Source organism: Lissotriton vulgaris, chromosome 4_1 (assembly GCF_964263255.1).
Source record: "Lissotriton vulgaris chromosome 4_1, aLisVul1.2, whole genome shotgun sequence".
Lineage (NCBI taxonomy): Eukaryota > Metazoa > Chordata > Amphibia > Caudata > Salamandridae > Lissotriton > Lissotriton vulgaris.
The window spans coordinates 1,837,392,505-1,837,417,108 of NC_141691.1; the positions used below are offsets into that span (position 1 = coordinate 1,837,392,505).

The 24,604-nt window shown below is 46.0% G+C and overlaps 1 protein-coding gene across 1 annotated transcript in view; it reads right to left on the minus strand.

The window, feature by feature from the left end:
- Positions 1 to 10,229, minus strand: part of RAD21 (RAD21 cohesin complex component) — a 273,785-nt gene extending 263,556 nt beyond the window's left edge. The window contains exon 1 of the mRNA XM_086966139.1: positions 9,831 to 10,229. The gene's annotated coding sequence lies outside the window, so the exon portion shown is untranslated. The remainder of the gene's footprint in view (positions 1 to 9,830) is intronic.
- Between the last annotated feature and the right edge of the window lie 14,375 nt (positions 10,230 to 24,604).

Genomic DNA, 24,604 nt, shown 5'->3' on the forward strand with positions numbered 1-24,604 from the left:
GCACCCCTGCCAGGGCATTGCTGCCTCCTGGACCAGTCTTTTTTAAAAAACAGTAATTTCAATCACCTTTTTAACATTGAAAATATATTGATAATACAAATATGACCCATAGAGGAAGTCCTGCTTAGCTGCTGGAGCACTAGATTTACTAGAAAGTAATGCAGCGAATTGGTGAGTGCACAACATACCAGCAAATTCATTTAAAAAACGATCCTCTTTTCTGGTCTAAAAGGGGCCTTGAAATATCCCCAGCAGTTCTGAAGCGCTGCTGCAGGGTATAAAGCTGCCATGGTTTCAGATTGCTTATGTGTGACATTTTCGACATTTTCAAAATTTCTGTACAATTATGAGTGACATTTCAACAACTACGAGTGACACTTTCTCCCAAGCAAAAATCAAGCAACGTAGACGATTGCGATATACCACCCTTTAACAGTGACCCACAAGTCTCTATAACCACTCTCTCACACATGCTTTTGTTTTTTAGAGCTACTCATACCAGTGTAGGGTGACAGAGCACTTTACATCACACAGAGACAATGAGTTATATGTGTGTAAAGCAGTGTATAGGAAATGTTACATAAGAGGTGTAGGAAAGGAGTCATAGGTCATTTATACTAGGCATAGTATAAGAGTGCTTGGTCTGAAGAAGCAGAATTTCAGAATTTAAAATATGCCACTATGGTTGGGGGTTCTCTTTACTAATAAGAATTGATTTCTACCCAAATTACCATTTTGCAACATGATAATGAAAGTCTGGGGAGAAATCAACTCTTAACCCTATACCTTGCAGTTTGCATGCAGCTGTTTCATACCAGTTTATAGCTCACTGTGCTACATTAGGATTTTAAATTTATCCATTTCAACTATTAAAAGGATCTCTCCAACAAAAGCAGTAAGGCACTGAACTATTTAAATTATATGCATTTCTGGGATCTGCACGGTGCTCGTGCTTTGCAGCAAGCATATTAACCTTTACTCTGTGTAAAAGTTCCACTAGACAAAACTCGGACGGTACCCAGGCGGTCCATTAATCACCAGAGTTGCTGTTTTCTTGGCATTTTTTATTGTCGCTCAAAGTTGCCTGGGGCATGAAACCTGTCTGGTGCCATTGGAATGTGACAGATATGTGGGTGAGCGTGGGATATTGGCTGACATGAGGTCTGTGCCCATCACCAAGGCCTGCAAATGTGCAAAAGGATGTGGGTACAATACCACCGATCCGCAAGAAGACCCGGGTGGCCTGCGGGGATGAGTCTGCAAGGCGTTGGTCAAAACTCAGGTCAAATCAAATGCAGCAACGTGACCGTACCGGCACAGGAGGAGGAATCGCTATCGTCCATAAGAAATCTATCCGCATCTCAACCAGCTCTGACGCCAACCTCGCCAACTCCGAACACCTTCACTTCCAGATCCACATCGACCCCAAGACCACACTCAGAGGCACCCTCCTCTACAGACCACCAGGACCCCGCGCAAAATTCAGTGAAGACATCACAGACTTCATCTCTCCACACGCGCTCCCCTCCAAAGACTATATTCTTCTGGGAGACCTCAACTTTCACCTTGAAAAGATAAACGACCACAACACCGCCACCCTCGTGGACAACCTCGCCAACCTCGGACTTAAACAACTAGTCACTTCCCCCACCCACATCGCAGGTCACACACTCGACCCTATCTTCACCTCCAGCAAACATGTCTCCTTCAGCCACACTACGGATCTCCTATGGACCGACCACAGCTGCGTTCACTTCACCTACAACAAGCCGAAACCCATCAACCACTCCCAACCTACCCTGCAAAGAAACTGGAACAAAATCACCACAGACCAAATCTCCGCATCGCTCCTTCGAAACTCCCCAGCCCTCTCTTCTAACGCCAACGAAGCCGCCGCCAACCTCACCCTATGGTTATCCAACACCGCCGACACCTTAGCTCCACTGAAAAAACGTCAAAGTAAACCTGGCAGCAAGAAAGCCTCATGGTTCAACGATGATCTTAAGAAATCCAAGAAACTCTGCCGCTCCCTTGAAAAGGCCTGGAAAAAAGACCCAACCACCAGCACCAAGGACGCCTTCAAAAGCGCCACCCGCACTCACCACCAACTGATCCGAAAAGCCAAGAAAACAGCATTCAAGGATCGACTTGACAACAACACCCACAACAGCAAGGAACTTTTCAACATCGTCAAGGAATTTTCCAATCCCTCGGCCAACTCCAACGACATCACCCCCTCTCAAACCCTCTGCGACTCCCTTGCCTCTTTTTTCCACAACAAGATTGCAGACATCCACAACAGCTTCGACAACCAACCCACCCTACCATCTGCTGACCATCTTCCCCCCGTGAACACCCTTAACGCCTGGAACCCAATCTCCACTGAGGACACCATCCGCCTGATGAATTCCATCCACTCAGGATCCCCCACAGACCCATGCCCTCACCACATCTTCAACAAAGCAGACTCCGTCATAGCACCGCACCTCCGTGACGTCATCAACTGCTCCTTCAACTCTGCTACCTTCCCAGAAGACTGGAAACACGCTGAACTCACCGCCCTTCTGAAAAAACCAACAGCGGACCCCACCGAACTCAAAAATTACCGCCCCATCTCGCTTCTTCCATTCCCGGCCAAAGTCATTGAGAAAGCCGTCAACAACCAGCTCGCCGCCTTCCTCGAAGCCAACAAATCCCTCGACCCCTCACAATCTGGCTTCCGAGCAAAACACAGCACTGAGACCGCCCTCATCGCAGCAACAGACGACATTCGAACTCTACTGGACAATGGAGACACAGTCGCCCTCATCCTCCTCGACCTCTCTGCAGCATTCGATACAGTCTGCCACAGCACCCTTCTACAACGCCTCAATAACATCGGAATCCAAGGAAAAGCACTTGAATGGATCACCTCGTTCCTCACCGGAAGAACCCAGAGAGTCCGCCTTCCTCCATTCAAGTCCGAGGCCTCTGAAGTCATTTGCGGCGTACCCCAAGGATCCTCACTCAGTCCCACTCTCTTCAACGTATACATGAGCCCCCTCGCGGCCATCGCACGCCAACACAACCTCAACATCATCTCTTACGCGGACGACACTCAACTGATCCTTTCTCTCACCAATGACCCCAGCACCGCCAAAACTAACCTACACGAAGGAATGAAAGAAGTTGCCGAATGGATGAAACAAAGCCGTCTGAAACTGAACTCAGACAAAACAGAAGTCCTCATCTTGGGTACATCCCCTTCTGCTTGGGACGACTCCTGGTGGCCGGAAGCCCTCGGAAAAGCACCCATCCCCACAGACCACGCACGGAACCTTGGTGTCATCCTGGACTCTTCACTCTCAATGAGCAAACAAGTCAGCGCCGTATCCTCTTCCTGCTTCAACATTCTGCGCATGCTCAGAAAAACATTTCGCTGCATCCCCTCCGAAACAAGGAAAACAGTCACCCACGCCCTGGTCACGAGCCGACTGGACTACGGAAACACCCTCTACGCAGGTACCACCGCTAAACTCCAGAAGAAACTCCAACGAATCCAAAACGCCTCAGCCAGGCTCATATTAGACATCCCACGCAACGAACACATCTCTGGTCACCTTAAAGACCTCCACTGGCTACCCGTCAATAAGAGGATCACTTTCCGACTGCTCACCCACGCACACAAATCACTCTACGACATCGGACCAGATTGCCTCAACTCTCGACTGTCCTTCTACACCCCCTCCCGCCAACTACGTTCTTCCAACCAAGCCCTCGCCACTGTACCTCGCATCAACAAGACCACCATGGGAGGCAGATCCTTTTCATACCTGGCTGCAAAAACATGGAACTCACTCCCCGCTTACCTTCGCCTCACCCAGAACCACCTAGCGTTCAGAAAGCAGCTTAAAACGTGGATATTTGACAAATAATCCTCCTCCCCTTCCTAAGCGCCTTGAAACCCTCTGGGTATGTAGTGCGCTATACAAATGCTATGACTTGACTTGACACAGAACAGCTGTGCACACTGGTCATGTGTGACAACGTCTGTGTGCAAACCTGCTGCCATCTTTACAAACGTTGCTCCATCTGAGTAATTTGGACAGGGGACTAGGGTTGTTTAAATCGCTGCAGTGCGTTTGTTGCTGTGCTTAACCCCTTTGGATCTGTACCCCAAGGAGGAAGACTAACTGCATCTACAGTTTTCAGCTCAATGCTGTTTTCCCTGATACTGACTCGGCCCAGCTCCCTCCCATCTTCTCAAAGAATGCCGTACTGCCTGGCCAATGCTCCATCCTCTCTACCACCTGCAGCGCCTCCGATCGGCCTATACTTACGGTGGGTCAAGCCCCTGCACCCTTGGTGTCCTTCTGAACGCGGAGAGGCTAAGTAAGGGTGACTTTACTGTTGGGCCTCTTGGACCCCCTCCTACTTTCGCCCGTTAACCGAACTGCTGCACTCCAAACACACACTAATCTCAGGCACTCCTACTGCTGATCGGCTGCACCATCCATCTGCCAGCACCCCCCACCCCCCAGTCAGGGGCCCTAGGAGCCTATATGCATACAGCGGATCAAGTGCCTCTCTCTGCCATGATCTCTGCTGCTTGGTGTGCTTCCCTATTACATTGATCACCTGTAAAGCAGTTACTTGAAAAACACTTACTCACTGTGCAAGGCGAGAGTGGGGCAGCCCTACGGCCCGCCTCGTGGCCACCACGAATTCCGTGGCAAATATCATCCGGACTCCGGGCATGAATGACTCTCAGCAATTATTAATGAGGGTTCCATCGGCCGCCGGGGTCCGCAGTCCGCTCCGGGCAGTATCTGTATTTTCATTTCGTTGTAATGGCCATTCTCAGAATAACAGACAGATCTTGGACAGGCGGAAGCAGGTATTGGATGGCTGCACGTAGTGACGTATGCGCGCACAGCCTATTATCCGGCATTGTTTGTTTTTCAGACACTTTGGCAAATATAGGCGATAATTATAAGTATCGCGGCCATCGCGTTAGTCAGCCGATTTCGTGATTTTTTCGTGAATCGCGAAATGCTGGAGGGTCTGATTGTCACCCTCCAACAGTGTCTCTCATCTCTCCATAGCCCCTCTGTCACATGTATTACATTTGCATTATATCATCTCTCATACCAGAGCACTTTACATCACACACATACAGAGAAAATCATACATGTGTATAGAAAATGTTACATAAGGCAAAGGGAACTACAGGGTTTACATCATACACACTGGTAGGCATTTTTTAAGAGCTTGGTCTAGAGAAGCTTAAACTCAGGATTCAGAACATAACAGTGGTTAGCCTCGACTTTAATATTAATAGTTTATTTCTACCCAAACAAACCTTTTTATCAGCATCAGGATAATGAAAGACTGGGATAAAAAACATAACTTTCTATCTTGTACCATGCAGTTTGCATGCAGCTCTTTGATGGCAGTTTATAGCTGAATGTGCTATATTACGATTGTAATATATGAACAGTAACAAAAGAATCTGTCACAAAAGCAGTATCTCAGAGGGTTATGCACATAAAATAGTTTTTTTTAAATGCATGGTACACATTCTTTGCAGCAGGCATATTACCCATCTGCACTTGACAAAACTCCTTTCTCCAGCAGGTACATTAATCAACGGAGTTATCTTGACACTTATATTTGTCTGAAAACTACTGACTATACAAGGAATGTGCAGTGCTTTTAAAACTGCTGCCTGTGGACCCCTGAGAATGTGTCATGGATAAGCATGGGCGGAAAATCAGTTCCGCTCGCGGATTTTCTGTAAATTCGCATTCCGTGAGATTCGCGAATTTCCCGCAAAATCCGCAAACGGAACGGGTGAAAAGTTCAAGCTGACTTTTGTAACTTTTAGAATGGCGCTGGCAAGGTGCCAGAGCCATTCTAAAATAATTACAAAAGTCAACTTCAACAGGAAGCTCTAATAGATAAAGTAAAGCAGGTGCTAGAGTTGAAGCTCAAATTCAGTTACACAATCATTAATCACCCCAAACTTGGGGTGATTAATGATTGTGTAACTTAATTTGACCTTAAACTGGAGCACCTGATTTACTTTATTAGTGCTTCCTGTTGAAGCTATTTCTATCCATTCTAAGTGGGGCTGAGGGCAGAAGGGCACAAAAGTGGGACAGAGGGCAGAAGGGGACAAAAAATGCGTGGGGCAGAAGAGCACAGAAACGAGTGGTACAGAGGGCAGAGGGCAGAGGGGCATAAAAAACGGGAGGGTGGCAGTGATTAAGTAGGTAAAAAAAAAAAAAAAACCCGCGAAATTGCAAAGCGCCTTGCGAACACACAAAGCGCCTCACGAACACTCAAAAATAAAAAAATCCGCTAATTCGAGCAAATTCTGCGGATTGCCAATTCGCAAATCCTCGAATTGTCAATTCGCAAAATTCACCCATGCTTAGTCATGGACCACTGGGGGTCCACGGACCACAGTTTGGGAACCACTATCCTACATGATAGTCCATGGAATCAAGGAAGTATCTGTGGATCAAATGAAAGACAGTGGAAACATCACAACTCCTTGCTAGACGTTTGAACTTTTCTGATTTCGAGACATGCTCAAGACAATTGATTGTCTAAAAGAAGTGTCAAGAGTTATCTTGGATAGGCAAGCATTGTTTCATAATACTCTTCTAAAATATGCTTCATCTATATGAAGCCTTTTCTAGATATATGTAGCATTCAAATAGTGAATACTCTATATAAGCAGCTTTTTTTTATAAAAATAAATTAATTGAAAGTTACCTATAAAAAAAACTTGAATATGTACTGAAGTTGATCGATTTAAGAAGGGTTAGTTTAGGAGGCACTTGGCAATATTGGAAGACTATTGAATATTTGTGTGGTAATAGTTAAATCTATGCCAAACAATTAATGAAAATGATTGATATATTACTGAAATGTATGCTTTGAATTCCATTGTTTTGGCTTTTCTTTGGCCACCTGAGTATTCCTCAACAGCTTCTAATTTCACACATGCCCTTCCAAACGACAAAACAAATCAAACGTTTTATACTGGATACAAGATCATTGAGAGCAATGTGATTGTGTGAGATTGCAGTATCAATAACCAGGTAAGTGATCCACTGGTCAATTTTTCTAACTCCAGTGTTCTACCACTGCTATCAGTAAGTATGTTCATTCCAAAATCTTGGACCAGGAGTTTCACTTTTCCTCTGCATAAAAAAAGGCCCCCGTAATTGGACTATAAATTATAGGCATATCGCCTTAGACTGTCAGTAAATTATTTTTTAAAAGTATTTTGGAAAGTTTTAAGTGTTGGATGGCCGTGGAAAGATAATACCAATAGAACAGGTAGGCTTTAGGGAAAAATGTCTTACACTAGATAATATTACACTGATACAACTGAATTACTGCCTTACACTCTTCAACTTTATGTCATGTTCTTTTGGGTAAGTGAAATCAGGGCCTGTCCTCTAAAATTTCCAAAATAATGTTAACAGGGCTGTTTATTGGCTCCTTCATTGTTTTCTATTTAGGATTTGCCAGAGGCTCTTGATGGGCCTATGGGGATCTTCAGGAGGATCTGCCGAGAATGGGGAAGTTGGGGGGACAGAGCAGTCGTTTATTATATGCAGATATTTTTGTCCACAACATGGAAACAGAAAAGTCTGGTTTACCAGATATGATGGTCATATAAGGGGTTATCAAACCTTAGAAAAATACTTGCTCCAAGAATATTATGGACACGTTCTGTATGTTATTTGGTCGCCGCATAAGAGCTGGTGAATCATTGAGAGAATGGCAAACAGTACAGGTGCTTTAATTTAAGTATGTGTGCTTACACTGGCCAGCATTAGTGGTGTGGAACAGTCACATGAGTAAACGACCTAAGGCCACGTAGCACACTGCTCCAAGCATTGATGCGAAAAACTACAAGTTCTAAAGGAAAATTGGTTAATAAAACATTATGCATGCAGTAGTATATGCTGGAAATTGGCAGAATGAATGTTCTTGGCTATATACACGATCGGCAGCAAGTTTAAAGTTGGCCAAAATATGACAGGTCAGACTACCAATATAAACGCCAAACTACTGCCAGAAATTATTGACCACAAGATTAAACAGGAAACAGTCCTAGTTCCCGTGATCTAATTGAAAAGAATTCACGGTCTGGTACACACCATAGATGTCAATTATAAAAACGCAACTTGGTAAATTGAACTGAATGTGACTGGTATATCCATATGGGAAGGTAGCACAAATGACAAGAAACTATACGCTGATACAACAAAATACCAGAAGTTAGCTCCAAATGAATGGCTCTGAAATGCCCACACATTAAAATTCATTTAGGTATGTTGATGTACAAAATATGTATTTTCACTCAGAAGGCCCAAAAACTAATATAGTTTAACAGTCGCGTATAGGTTCTTATAAGGCACACACCCCAGAATTGTATGTTTACATTTTATTCGGAAGATTTTTATATATCGCACAAGGAATGCCCGCAACATACCGGGCAGTTAACGCTGTACAATTTCGAAGTTTGCTCACAAATTGTAGAGTGCATATGTATTCCCATTAACAACCAAGCTTTAAAATAATAACCGTAAGAAACCCAGTAAATGGGAACAGTAAGCTTTCTGCAGCGAAACAGTAATATGTTTTGGGTTACTGTAAGGAATATATTCCAAATATTAAATCGTGGCGTTTTTATCAACAACTGGGTGTCCTCAATTGCTAGTACTTAAAGAGCAAGGATATTTAAAAGTTAAAACAACGAAAGCAGCAATAAAGTCCATGGTAAGAACATTGTAGCTACTGAAACATTCTGCAAGAGGATGTTTCTATGCTTGGAAAGACTTACGGTGTCACTGCACAGGTCAAAGTAATTCATATTTTAAAAGTGAGGTAAAAAACAGATGCAAAAGTCAAAAGCAGGGCCCAATCATTAAACGTCACCACACTTTGTGCAGAACGGTTAAAACATTAGCCTAAATGGGAGAAAAGTCTGCATCGAAATCGCAGAATGTGACGAAAAAGAAATACGGTCATAGTTACGTTCTTGCCTCCAACCTAACGGTGTTGGGAAAGAATACGGACACAGGAGAAAAAAACACATGGAAATGCACCTTTTATTCCAGAATGGGCTTCCTTTCATTACTGTAAAATAGGCAGTGTAACAACATTTTAATAAGGGGAGCCGTTATCCTCTGCTGCTTAACGTCCAGCGCGCCAGACCTCAGGCACGGGGAAAGTGACAGCAGAATCATCTCCCGAGTAACCACAGTAACAGGGTAGAAAGTGGATGAAAACTATGCGTACTGGAGTCCTAGACTGGAGATGTCGTAATAGAACGACTTATTAGAATGATGCCTGACCCAAAGAGTAGCATGGCCTCAAAGTACACACACACTGTGCAGGGTGCTACAGTATGTATATTGCGGAGATATCTCCCCCCCCCCCATAGACACACAGCTGAAACTCCTGCAAAACAAAAGTGCATTGAAGCGGACGATTTTACATCCAACTACTCCTAATGCTGGAGAATGCACAGCTTCAGTTTGCAAATACAAGTAGTGGCTGTCATTATCTCGGGCCTGACTGCTGACGCAAGAATAGTGCGGGGATACCCCAACCTTACACTAAAACGCTCGTCTACCCCAGAACAACGGCCTCCATCTGCAGGACACGACAGGTGGGGAGAAGCACTGACTCCGGGGTTGTAGGCCACTCCTTGAACACAGCCCTTCTTTAAAACATGCACCAGTGAGCCCAGCCCGCCTCCCACTCCCGGATGAGCCTGCTGGCAACCACCCCTTGACGCATAACACTATAGCAGCTCTTACCTTATTCTTCGCCGGTCTGCCCTCGGTTCCAAAAAAAAGAAAGAAATGCAACAATCCTTTGGCTTGAAAGCTGTTTGAACGATGCCCCCCCACCTCAATCCCTCCGCCTCCAAGTGACTACAACAAACAAGATGGCGGACGCACCTCTTCCTGCCGCCCAAACTCCGTGTTCAAATCTCGCCAGGATGTTTACTGGCAACCCAAAGGCCCCGTCAACGTGCACGCGCACACTTCCAACCATGAGCCTGCGCGTGCAGGCGGAGCAATGTCCCAATGCGCCACCATTTTTGGGTCAGGGTGAACCTTTTCGTTTTCAGGCTCAACTCCGTGACCTAATTAGTACGAGGGCTTGACGTTAAGCCTGATCATAAAATGGCCCCCAACTCGGGCGGAAGGATTGCTGATGCGCAGCGATAGATGCGCAGTTGTGTGTTTCCCTCTTCCGTGATGGGTGCTAGAAAATAAGGAAGCGCCTAAGACCGTTCGGCCATCTTGGATAAGTACTTATGTGGGTGACAGCTGTAATAGTTGTTTATGGTTCACGGGCCGGTAAAGAAAGTACTTCCGAGGTTTCAATGCATTCCCAAATTCTCCCATAACGGCGAAACAAAGGGAAAACTATATGAACTAGTCAGTGCCGGACACGTAACTCGTCCTTTCATAAGTTATGTATTTATGCGTTTTTATATAGCGCGTAATTTACCCAAATGTGTAAGCGCTTTACATTTTTTAGTACATGAATTATAAATGCTTCATCAGAAGTCGCATTAGACAAGTATTTTATTCATGTAAAGGGAACACCAACAACAAAGCAGCCCTCCTCGCTGGTTACATCCCCTGCAACTGTCATTCACGTTGTATTTGTATTTATTTATTTTATTTAATGCATTTTTCTAAGGCGCAGACTTTACTCCAAGGTGTCAGAGCACTGTACAATAGAACCAGTTACGTTACATGAGAGAAATGTTACAAAAATGGAAAAAAACACAAATAGGCCAGAGAATCAAAACAACTCAGGCAAAAGGAACACAATATCTGTTGAAATATCTTTATTCGGCAAATTGATCACCATAAAAGAATACATATAGCATACATTTCCAATTCTCCAATAAAAATATTAAAATATTAAAATACGAATAAAAGAAGGAGATGCACCACAGTCACTAATTTGCTATAGGTCCCCCCAAATGCAATTTCAATAAACGGGAGCGCGTCATCCACGCACTACCCAAGAATTTTGCCACCCCACAAATCATGAAGGAAGATGAAGAGTCCGTAGAGAGTACACGTAGTGCCTGACTATGGCACCTCAACCCCAGTTCCCTGCAGACAGGTTTCAACCAAAATTTTCGCGCCCCTTTGTAAGCTGGGCAGGCAAAGAAAAGATGGGCCACAGACTCTGTTGGGGCTACACAGCCAGGGCATGAGCGCAGGGGGGCACCAGAGCTTGACCACCGCGCCGTGAAGTCATGCACCGGAAGCGTCCCATATCGCAGTTTTAGATATAGCGCTCGGTCTAAGTGTTTGGTTATCAGGTCGAGGAAGGGCTCCAATTTTCTCACACATTTAAATAACAAAAATTGGTCCGTGAGTGAGCCCCCATCCGTAACCCTCAGTGCATTACTCTGTACCCAGTCCCAATATAACTTTTTGATCACTTCCTTGGGTGGCGGCGATTGTGACTCCCAGGCATCCCTTAGCCCCAAGTTAAGAGCCAGGTCTTTCAATTTATTCAGCCATCCTATTTTTTTACCCGTGTCCAGTAGAAGAAGATCGTCCAACCCTTCAGCATATTTTGCAAGCTCCTCAGTTCTTCTTAAACGAGTCCAAAAGAGCAACGGGCGTAGCCTTACCAAGTCCTTTAGTGCTCTTCTGCCCAGATCTAATCTCAGGGGGATCAGTGGGGTGGAAGCAGGAAGAGCCACCACTTTCCTTAAAAAATTATTTTCCGCTGTAGATAGATCTGAGACATTTTCGAACCCCCAGAGTTCGGAGCCATATAATGCCGCTGGTAGAATCTGACCCTCATAAATGGCCATGGCCGGGGAGACAGGTTTACTACATGATTCAAGGAGCTCCCTCAAAGTCACCCCCGATACTCTTTGGTGGCTGAGTAACATTTTGGCCAAGTGGTCCTTCCAAGTCATGCGACTGTTTATCCGGACACCGAGATAGTCAAAAGACTCGACCAACTCCAAAGGAACCCCATTGAGCAGGAAGTTGTTTTTGAATCTTTTAGAGGGGGAGAGTGCCATCAATTTAGTTTTTGAGGTATTGATGGTTAAACCTCGGATGGTACAGAAGGAGCTAAACCGGTTCAAGAGTTTTTGCAAACCCACTGGGGATTTGGAGATTAATAAGGTGTCGTCGGCGAAGAGTAAAGTGGGGATTCTTTCCCCCGCCAGGGAAGGGGCATCCGCCTCCTCCCCCTTCAGATGGTCCACCACTCCATTCACGAATAGGGAGAAAAGGGTCGGAGCCATAACACAGCCCTGGCGTACTCCTCTCCTCACAGGGACCCTATCTGTTAACTGTCCCTGGGATCCCCATCTAACCCTCGCGTAATTCCCCTCGTGGAGCTTTACGATTAGGTTCAGGAGACCACTGGGAAATCCCATCTCTCCTAGGATCTCCCATAATTTTGCGCGGGGGACCAGGTCGAAGGCCGTTTTGAGATCTATGAAGGCCATATATAAACTGCCTTTCTTGATGGTAACTGCCTTCCAATAGATAACAAAGAAGCGAAAGACCTGGTCCATTGTGCCTACCTTTCTTCTAAACCCCGCTTGTAGGTGGAAGAGAATACTGGCCTCCTCCATCCAATCTCCTACTCTTGAAATGATGACCCTGCCAACCACTTTCTGAATTATGTCTATCAGGCTGATAGGTCTGTAGTTCGCAGGGTCATCTCTTGCCCCCTTCTTGAACACGGTTACTACCTCTGCCCCCTTCCAAGAGTCTGGCACCTGGTGACCCCTGGTAATCAAATTCATTATTGTGGCGATTAATTTGGCCCAAGCCTGCGGCTCCGCTATCAACAGGTCTCCAGGGATCCCATCCTGCCCAGCTGCTTTCTTTGGGGTTAGATGTCTGATCGCCATCACTACTTCTGTGGTCGTAAATGGAGGGTCGTCCACCCCTAAGAAATCTCCATCACCTAAACTATCTGCCCCAGGGCTGGCTGTTTCCTCAATACCTCCATATAGGGATGAGAAATGATCAAACCATTGCTGACTGGTTATATGTACAGCCAATGGTTGCGATTTCCTCTGCCTAGTTCTATTAATCAGATCCCAAAAAAGGTTCGGGTTCCTACTACTCACAGCATTGGATAGGTCCTGCCAATGCTGTTCCTCCCACTCGCGTTTAGCCAGTGATAATGCTTTTAGGTATTCCTTCCTGGCCGCTCTAACCAGCAAAGGATCCCCAGAAATCAGGGCTTTTGTCAGGTTTTTTCTTCTGCCCTTACACTGATCTGTATACCAAGGTTTATTAGAGGAGGGGGGTGTAACAGTATCCCTATTGCTTTTCCCTTTCGAGGTAAAAAATTGACCAACATGATCTATTGTGGCTTTATAGGCTGAGTCAAGGGAGGGGTGTGGGAACCTGATAATCTGATTTTCACTGACCCAGACCTCCAAATCAGAAGACAAGCCCTCTACCAGTGATTTTATGGCCCTTAGATCATCCTCCTTGAGTTTAGCCTTATCCCATTTCAATCTACGGTTGTTGTTATATGGGATAATCTCTTTAGATGTTTTTAAGGTGACATTCACTCTCCTATCTTTAGGGTACCCCAATTAAACTTGCAACATAGGGGATTGTGGTCGCTATCCTGACTTGGGAGGACCTCCATGTCAATAAGGTCTGCCCAAAAACTAACATCCATTAGGATGTAGTCAATTCGGGACGGCCCAGTAAGTCTGTTGAAGGTCAGTGCCCCTGCCTGATCGGATATAGTCCTGCCATTGAGGGCTCTTAACTTGTGGTCCCTAGTCAGTGCATTGATTTGGATTGCCCTAGCTGACCATTTCCTAATGGGGGGCAAGGATAAGGTTGGGATGGACCATTTTGAATCCTCCTCTTCAATACCCATGGGGTCATCTCCGAGGAGGGGTTCAAATGTGCAATTAAAATCACCCCCCACGATGATTTTTGCTGATGAAGGGCAGTTAGCTAAGGCGGAGTCCAGAGCTGTCAAAGTCAGAGAGGCAGAGTCCCCAGGTGCCCCTCTAGCGTAAACATTGAAAAGGTCAAACCTACTACCCTCCCCCTTTCCTCTAGAGGAGAGGTGGAGTATATCATTACACTCCAAGTTGTGGCGTGTAACCACCCAGTCCAGCTCTAATTTAATCCAGACCAAGAGGCCACCAGCTGGTCTACCCTTTCCCTTGCTTACTGCTGGCAAAAAGTGGGTGGTATACCCCGATTTGTGTAACGGTAATAGGCTCCAAGTTTCCTGAAACAGGCAGACATCAAACCTCTCAATGAACGTGTGCCACTCTGGAATTTCTAACTTCCTTTTTAACCCCGCAATGTTCCAAGAAAGGAGGTTTACTACCCGCCGTCCTTTAGGCACTATGGTGTACCCCCCCCCATTCACACCCTCATTATCCGCCATGGTCTTGCAGCTCCCCCCCTCCTGTGCCAGAGGAATAGGGGTTGCAGGGCAACCACCCATGCTAGTAATAGGCCCAGCTGAGATAGAAGCCTCAGTAATGATGTTAGTGATAACAGTTTGAGCTGATGGAGGACTAACTTCCCCTGTATCTATACTACCACAGAGTCGTCTTGGGGCCTCCTCCCCCAAGAGTTCACTTACCTCCCCCCCGGGCACTGAACTTCAATCGCAATCTTCTAGCCCAGAGAGCATGAGAAAACCGATTGTAAGTGTCCAGTGGGGTAAAAGGTCTCAGGTGATTCATCCTGGTGCCATGGTTCATCGTATGTCTATAAGGGACCGTAGACCAGGCAGGGGGCTGGTCAGGCACCAAGGCAAAATGTTGCCCGTAATGGGGATAATTGTTATTGTAGGGCAGGGTAAGAGATGGTCTGTAGGATTGAAATTTATTTGGATATTTAAAGGGGATATCGTCTGACCTGGGATAGAAGTATGTTAGGGCCCGGGGGATGATGCGAGTTTCCCCGTTTCCTGGTGGCCAGTTTAAGATATAATCAACAGCCCGAGGGTCTCTAAAATTGACCACCACTAGATCCCCCTCCATATTTTTAGTTCTACTCCCCAGCCAGTTAATCCGTCTGACATGGACTATATCTCCATCTATATGGGGCGCTATCGGTCTATATGTCCTCAACCAATGAATGATTTTATTCTTGAGGTCAACATATCCCTCCTTCTTATTTTCTGCTAACTGAGGGACCCCAGTCAAGACCACCACAAACGGCACTGCTTCAGGGGGAATATCCACTTGTGGCACCTTTTTATGTGGTATTCTGTTATTTCTACCTTCCCCTTGTGCGTCCTGGTTGTTATTTGCCGGGGCCTTTAAGATTGATTTATTTGGGGCATCACCCGATTCAATTACTGGTGTCTTTACTTGTTTTGGAGGCGGTGGATTTTGGGAGGGAAGGTCAACTCTACCCTGGGACTGTAAAGTTTGCTTGGCCGGCTGAGCTGGGGCAGATGGGTTCTTTTGAACAGAGGTGGGAGGGGGCCTTATCAAGGGTGTAGGATGCGCCACCCCACTCCCCTGGGTTTTAGTCAGAGTGGCCATACTGGTTATGGCGGCTTCCAATATGGTCAGTCTGATTTCCACCTTTTTAATGGACTCATTAATTGGTAAAAGGAGAGATCTCAACAAAAACTCCAAGTTCCCTATCAATGTGGGGGGAGGTAAAGTAACAGCTGCTGTGTCTCTAGTATTACTGTCAGGAACCACCGCCTGTATGGCTACTTCAGATGGACTATGAACCAATGGTGGTACTACAGCTGGTGTGGAGTCCTGAACCTCTGCTAGGGTAATCTCAGTTAAAATGGGGGATTTTGCCCTTTTGCCAAACTCAGTATACGGGGTTTTGGCTTTGCCTGGAGCCACCTTTTGTTTCCTCCTTTTTTTACTAGGAGGTGGGCGATGGATCTGAGCAGCAGGTAAAAGCTTAGGTTTCTGTTTCCTAGGTTTAGATGTGACCATAATGCGACTTGGACTAGGGGTAGGAGAAACAATTGTAATGTTATCCAAGGGCAAACAGGGTGTGGATACAAAATCACGGAACAAGAGGGGAACGCCTTCTTGGCTAGCGTTGTCCTCACTCAAGTCAACAGAACCTCCCTTCCGGGTCAAAACTAGCAGGGAACTATCAGTGAGGGGTCTATGTTTCATGCTCTCAACTGAGCGACGCCGATCTGCCCTACGCTCTGCTAGGATGGAATCCTTTTCACCCTCACTCTTCTTGGGAAAATAGTTCTCCAATGACCCATTGCGTAATCTTCCTTTTTTCCCAGGGGTTTCCTCTTCTGACGCCATATCCAACGTGTGGCTGAACAAGGGCCACTGAACTACAGGTATTAAAGGGTTGGCCCTGCCCGGCCTCCTCTGGCCTAACGAGGGCCTTAGAGGGCCCGCCCTTTGCCCGGGCTTAGCCCCGGGCGTCCCGCTTAGCGGGGTCAGCTGTTTATATGAAGGCGAAGAGGTGGTTGGGGGCGGGGCAAGCAGGGAGAGCGTCCAGGTGCAGGTGATGGCAACACAGGGACTCCTGGGAAATGGAGTCCCTGTCCCTCACCTGGCGCTCGCAGCCCTGAAGGAGTGTTCCTCTTCCGCCCTCTGTTGAAGCAAGTCTTGGCAGTAAATATCCTCCTCCTCTGGTAGCCACTCAGCAAGGACAGGCAATGCGGGACCGGCGATGCGGGACCCGCGCAGCGGGTACCGCGAGGTGCAGCGTTGCCGAGGGAAGCTTTTACAGCGGCACGTTGCAGGGATTGAAGGTGAGCTCCCTGGTCTGCAAATTGGCTCGTTAGGCGTCTCCCAAAGCGTCCTGGCCTGACGGCACCTTTGACTCGGCGGTCGGGGGCGGGGCAAGCAGGGAGAGCGTCCAGGTGCAGGTGATGGCAACACAGGGACTCCTGGGAAATGGAGTCCCTGTCCCTCACCTGGCGCTCGCAGCCCTGAAGGAGTGTTCCTCTCCCGCCCTCTGTTGAAGCAAGTCTTGGCAGTAAATATCCTCCTCCTCTGGTAGCCACTCAGCAAGGACAGGCGATGCGGGACCCGCGCAGCGGGTACCGCGAGGTGCAGCGTTGCCGAGGGAAGCTTTTACAGCGGCACGTTGCAGGGATTGAAGGTGAGCTCCCTGGTCTGCAAATTGGCTCGTTAGGCGTCTCCCAAAGTGTCCTGGCCTGACGGCACCTTTGACTCGGCGGTCGGGGGTGGGGCAAGCAGGGAGAGCATCCAGGTGCAGGTGATGGCAACACAGGGACTCCTGGGAAATGGAGTCCCTGTCTCTCACCTGGCGCTCGCAGCCCTGAAGGAGTGTTCCTCTCCCGCCCTCTGTTGAAGCAAGTCTTGGCAGTAAATATCCTCCTCCTCTGGTAGCCACTCAGCAAGGACAGGCGATGCGGGACCCGCGCAGCGGGTACCGCGAGGTGCAGCGTTGCCGAGGGAAGCTTTTACAGCGGCACGTTGCAGGGATTGAAGGTGAGCTCCCTGGTCTGCAAATTGGCTCGTTAGGCGTCTCCCCACAATATTAAACACATCAAGCACAGAATGTACAAACAAAAATATAAATATATATGACAAATTTACAATGACTAAAGAACTTCCTGACGGGGTCTGAGAAGGAAGGAATTAGTTCTGAAAGTGTCTTTGGAATAGGAGAGATTTGAGGTCCGCTTTGAAGATGTGGATGAAGGTGATGGCACTGTGCAAAGGAGGAAGCAAGTTCCAGATTCTCACAGTATTACCTGAGAACGATTGAGCCATCAATTTTTCCCTTTTGAAGGAGGGGGGCTCAAGCAGGAACTTTTCTGCATTTCGATAACGTCTTGAGCCTCCAGACAATTTCACTTTATTCGCCAGATAGCGAGGGGAGGAAGAGTGCAAAGCTTTGTGGGTGATGCACACTGTTTTGTAAATAGCTCTAGCCTCGATGGGAAGCCATCGGAGAGAAGACAGGATAGGAGTGATGTGGTCACTTCGTTTGGACCCCGAAATGAAGCGAGCTACTGAATGGAGGACGGATTTGAGGGGGGAGAGGTGAGATTTGGGAAGGCCAGTCAGAAGAGAATTACAATAATCTAGTCTAGAGAGAACTAGCGATTGGACCAGGGTTTTTAGGTCATTCTCCAGGAAGAACTGACGAATCCCCCATAAAAGGCGCAGCTGATAACGTGCGCTCTTGGCAATGGAGTTGATGTGTGAGATTAGGTTGAGTCTTTAGTCAAGTATGACACCTGGAGATTTAGCGCAGTCAACAATCAAAACCTTCTAAAGGGAGCAGTGCACATTTCCTCTTTCAGAGAACAAAATGACCTTTGACATGCCTCCGACCACACAAATTTGTTCTTATTTTTAAGTATTGCCTTTTTTTTTGGGGGTGGGGGGTTCTTTTTTTTTTTCTTTTTTCTTTTTGTCCTCATTTGCCTTCCCTTTTCCGAAAAAGGACATACCAACCACTTTACCCGGCTCAGAGCCTTGATTTGATTTTTCCGATGGCATAGATGTCCCAAACCGAGAAGGAATATATTCAGCTCTATCTAGGTATTTTTCAACCTGTAGGACCCATTCGATACTAGGCTGGCCCAGGTCCAAGAGCGTTAATGGCATAATCATCGGACCCGGGTATAAAAAAAAAAACCCCGGGTTCACTTCCAGTTAATCAAAAGATCCCAAAAGACCAAATTACGTTTACTAGCAGTTCTTTGGAGGTCCATTTTAGATGTTTCATATAAAGAAGACAGCCACCGAGAATGTAATGGGGGAGTTTTTTCTGTCCACTGAATACATATCTGTCTTCTTGCCAATAAGATCGCATAAAAAAGGAAAGATTTCTCCTTACCCCTAATATTGTCTTCTATTCCAAAGATAACAAGTGGAAGAGTAATTACCAAGGATACTTGTAAGATAGAGTTCAACGTGTTCTTCACCTCTTCCCAGAAATTCAAAAGATCCGGACATTCTAAAAACATATGTCTGTCATTAGCATCCACCATATTACACTTGTTACTTTTTTTGTTTGGGAGAAATTTAGACAGTTTTAGCGGTGTTATATAAGCGCGGTGAATTGAAAAAAGATGGTTGCGTCTTAGCCATGCTGGTTTTACCATTTTATACAGTAAACCACAAGATTGTTGCCATTTCTCATCACATGGAATATCAATCACTGTCCCCCATAACTCATCTGGTAATTTAAACTCCCCATTATTTTCTTCTAACATCTGCCAATACCAGGTGGCTACTTCTTTTCCTCCGCTTGGTCGCTCTACCAGCATTTGTTCTAACGCATTCATTTTCCCAATGTTGGAGTCTGTACGGCTTTGTGATCTCACCCAGCTATCTAGTTGGATATATTTAAATCTAGATATTTCTGTTCCTAGTAGTTCTAGTAATTCATTCCAGGCTATTAATTTCCTGTCTCTGATCAGTTGACCCCACCTAGTAATCCCTGCTTGTTTTATAATGTTTTATAGCCTATCTTTCAAAAATACTGGTAAGCCAGGTGAGTCCCAAATAGGAGAATACGTAGAATAGTAGGACAGGCCTATTTTTTCCTTATGTTATACCAGTTTTTAGCCCATGATTGTGCCATTTTAAGTTTAATTTTTTTGAAGAATTTATAATTTCCAAATTTGAACATAAATCCTTCAGGTGTTGAATCTGCCCCCAATATTATAGCTTTGTACATGGAGTTAGAGGTTAAATTAGAAGGTGTTTTCAATAACATTCTCGAATGTGAAATCTGAAAAGCCCATGAATAGTACAGCAAATTAATTTCTCTTTTTGACTTTTCCAATTGTTTCTGTTCAAATGCAATTGGGATTGTATTGAAAATAAAAGTAAACTTGGGGAGGATACACATTTTGACTAAATTCACCCTACCAGTTATAGAGAGTGGTAGGTGTGACCAAGACTTTAAGAGTTTCTTACTTTCCGTGTGTATTCTCTCTAGATTATTTGATCCTATTTTATCCACTTCCTGTGTTATTCTTACTCCTAAATAACGCATGGATGTTGAAATATTTGCCTCTAGCTTAATATTTGGGAGGTTCCATACCATTACCTCTGTCTTACTAGAATTTATATCATATCCCGATATTTGCCCAAATTCTTTTGCACATGCGATAATAACTGGGAATGCCTTAATTGGGTCAGATGTACATATCAGGATATCATCCGCGTATAAAGCTACCCGCTTTTCCCACTCCCCGTAGCTAAAGGATGGAATGTTAGCCTCGGTCCTAAGCCTTTGAGCAAACGGTTCTACATATAAATTGAAAAGGAGGGGGGAAAGCGGACAGCCTTGCCTTGTACCCCTGGTTATCTTAAATGCATCTGTCAGGCCCCCATTAATCATTATCCTTGCAGAAGGTGTGTTATAAAGTAATTTAATTGTTCTGCAAAAGTCTTCTCCGCACTTGAATTTTTTTAATACATCATTAAGATAAAGCCAATTGACTCTATCAAACGCTTTTGTTGCATCTAGGGTCAAAGTAGCCAGGGTTACAGAGGTGGCAGTTGCCTTTTGTCATGCGTTTTTCACACGACATTTTTAATGAATTTGCAGTACAATTTGACAAGACCCAAAAATGAACGCAGTGCATCCCGGTTCTTGGGTTCAGGGGCATTCCGTATGCATCCAGTAGCTCTATCTTAGGCACGATACCATCCCCAGGAATTACATTCCAAGATATGTTACTTCTGTACCAGCAAATTTGGACTTACTGTGCTCTGCGGTTAAACCCTTAGATTCAAGGATGCTAAGAACCTGTGACAACTTCATGTTGTGATCTTCCCTGGTTTTGCCCATAACTAAGCTATCATCCTGAAACATAAGAATGTTCTAGACACTTTAAAGATTTCCTGGATCAGCCTTTGGATTATTGCTGCAGCAGAGGCTAGACCAAAAGGTACCCTCTTGAATCTGTAAAACCCAAAAGGTGTGACAAATGTGTTAAGGCTCTTACTGTCAGAGTGAGTGCAGAGGGACTTGGTGGAAGGCCGCTTTGAGATCTGTGGCGGAAAACCTCTTGACACCCTTCATGACGGCTTACAGTTCGTTGATGAGTGGCAGAGGGAACTGGTCAACTATGATGTTGTCATTGAGGTCGCATAAGTCAATACACAACCTAAAATTTCCATTAGGTCTCTTTGCCACCACCAAGGGTGCCACCCACTCTGAAGACTCCACCTGTTCTATAACTCCATCTTCAAGTAACTTCTCCAATTGTACCTTAACTTCAATCTTAATAGCAAGAACAAAGTCACTAACCATGTGAATTTTAGGTATAGCCCCTTTCTTGAGAAAAATACTATGTTCAAACCCACTCAAAAGGCCAATTGCCCCTGAAAATACATTCGGAAACTTTTGTAACACACCCTTGCTATACTCTTCATCAGACTGGACAATGAGGACTGGATCAGAACTGTTAGGATCCAGAACTATGCCTAGGTGTCCCTGATCCAGCCACCATGGTCCCGTCATGGACATATATAAATTGACCAAAGATTCCCTGCCTTTGAAAGCAAACTTAAGCTTCCTATAGCCACAAGCATCTATAGGATCACCTATAAATGTCTTGATGGTGATGTCAAGCCTCTCTAACTGTTCACACAGGAATAGTGTTAACTTTTCTTCCCATACCATTTTGTTAACAATATTATAGGCAGAACCAGAGTCAACCACAATGATATGTCGATTACACGTATTGACATATCACAAACTGGTTTCTCCACCCTGGTTACTTGCGTGGTATCAACTTGCATCACAAGGTCGTCTTCGATATTGAGAACACGCATGTTCACGTCGTCTCCATCTGAAGTACTAATGGCAGCTTTGCGATCTCCCTCAATCAACTTAATGGAACAAGAAGGTTTTTTTTCTGGCAAACTTTTTGAAAATGCCCAATAAACCCACAAAATAAACATTTCTGTTTCCTGGCCGGGCATTTCTTATCGTACGCCAAATGGCTAAAACTGCCACTTCTGAAACAACGTTTCTTGTTACTAATGTACATTTTATCACTAACAGGCATCCTATTATACACTTTCTTCACCTGCTTAGTGAAGGGTTTTGTGTCCCCAATTTTAGCCATAATACTTTCTTCTTTCTTTTCAGCAAGGACAGCTTTTGCACATCTAACAATAAGCTTGGCTCCTCTAACAATGTCTGTTGGAAGTGGCCCTTCTTGCAGGGTCATCCCCAAACTTTTTGCTTCTTCCTCCCTTATTTTTCCTGACCCGTGGCTGTTGGCAATAGGACTCTGAGCACTTTACCACTGCTGATCAGTGCTAAAGTGCATATGCTCTCTGTGTAAATTGTTATTATGATTGGATATACATAATTGGCACATTTGTATCACCAAGAAGTTCCTAGTAAAGTGCACTGGGTGTGCCAGGGCTGGTGATGACAAATGCCCCAAAATGGTGTCTCAGGCCTGCCACCGCAGTGCCTGTGTGCAGTCTGTGAACTGCCATGTCCTCCTGGTCAGTGTCCCCACTGACCATGCCTAACCCTTCCATTTTTGTGCACATTGGTCACCCCTATGGAAGGCCCAAGGTACCCGCATGGGCAGGGTGCAGTGTATGTGAAAGGTAGAGCATGTACTTGTGCAGGTGACATGCTCTGGAAGTGAATTACAGCCATTTTCGTTTTACACTGCTGCAATGCCATTTTGCTCCATAGGCTATCATGGGGGATGCTGGCTACAGTGGCTACCAGCAGATCTTCTCATAGGAACAATATAGGACATACAAGTCTGGTATCCCTGAACTCAGAATTTAATAACACATCTTTTTGGGAAGGTTGTTTTTAAATCCTGTGTTTGAGAACAGCACTTTTAGAAAGTTGCTGTTCTCTTGTCTGACCTTTCTGTGAGCCTTGGCCTGTTTGCGTATTGACTGTCTGGTTTGAGAGTGACAGGGGCTGAGGATTCCCCAGGAGGCTGGTTGAGTCAGCCCTAGGCTGAATGACTGCATTTACAACTTGAGTGGTGGGAGGAGATAGCACCTGGGCCTGAATAGGGCTGTAACAGAACAATCTCTAGAAGTAGAGGGGGAAGGGAGTAGGTTCAAGTTCTGTTCAAGTTCTGGAATTTGTATAGCGCACTGCTCACCCAGAGGGTCTCAAGGCGCTTGGGGAAGGGGTTCATTATTTGTCAAATAACCAAGTTTTAAGATCTTTTCTGAAGGCGTTGTGATTTTGAGTAAGGCGGAGGTGAGTGGGGAGTCAGTTCCAGGTCTTGGCGGCAAGGAAGGAGAAGGATCTGCCACCCATGGTGGATTTTCGGATGCGCGGGACCACGGCAAGGGCTTGATTGGACGATCTTAGTTGGCCGGCGGGTTTGTAGAAGGACAGGCGAGTGTTGAGGCATTCGGGTCCTAGATTGTAGAGGGCCTTGTGTGCGTGGGTGAGAAGGCGGAATGTAATTCTTTTGTTGACGGGAAGCCAGTGGAGGTCTTTTAGGTGTCCGGTGATGTGATCTTGGCGAGGGATGTCTAATATGAGTCTCGCTGATGCGTTTTGGATGCGTTGGAGTTTTTTCTGTAATTTTACTGTGATTCCGGCGTAAAGTGTGTTGCCGTAATCCAGTCGACTTGTGACCAGTGCGTGGGTGACAGTCTTTCTTGTCTCCAGGGGGATCCAGCGGAAGATCTTTTTGAGAGTGCGAAGTACGTTGAAGCAAGAGGATGAGACTGCGTTGACTTGTCTGGACATCGAGAGAGAGGAGTCTAGGATGAAGCCAAGGTTACGTGCGTGGTCTGTGGGTGTGGGTGCTGTGCCCAGAGCGGAAGGCCACCAAGAGTCGTCCCATGCAGAGGGGTAAGATCCTAGGATGAGCACCTCCGTTTTGTCTGAGTTGAGTTTTAGGCGGCTATGTTTCATCCATTCGGCTACTTCTTCCATGCCTTCGTGAAGATTGGTTTTGGCGATGTTAGGGTCTTTGGTGAGGGAGAGGATTAACTGGGTGTCGTCGGCGTAAGATATGATGTTAAGGTTGTGTTGACGCGCGATGGAGGCAAGTGGACTCATGTAAACGTTGAAGAGGGTGGGACTGAGTGAAGATCCTTGTGGTACGCCACAGATGATTTCGGTGGCCTCAGAGTTGAAAGGGGGAAGTCGGACTCTTTGAGTTCTCCCAGCGAGGAATGAGGTGATCCAGACCAAGGCTTTTCCTTGTATTCCAATGTTGCTGAGGCGTTGTATAAGGGTACTGTGGCAGACTGTGTCGAAAGCGGCGGAGAGGTCGAGTAGAATGAGGGCCACTGTTTCACCGTTGTCCAGTAGAGTTCGGATGTCGTTCGTAGCTGCAATGAGGGCAGTTTCGGTGCTGTGTTTGGCTCGAAATCCGGATTGGGATGGGTCAAGGGAGTTGTTGGATTCAAGGAAGGCGGCGAGCTGGCTGTTGACGGCTTTCTCGATGACTTTGGCCGGAAAGGGAGGAGGGAAGTGGGCCGGTAGTTTTTAAGTTCAGAGGGGTCTGCTGTGGGTTTCTTCAGGAGGGCGCTGAGTTCGGCGTGTTTCCAGCTTTCCGGAAAGGTGGCAGAGCTGAACGAGCAGTTGATGACATCACGGAGATGAGGTGCGATGATGGAGTCCGCTTTGTT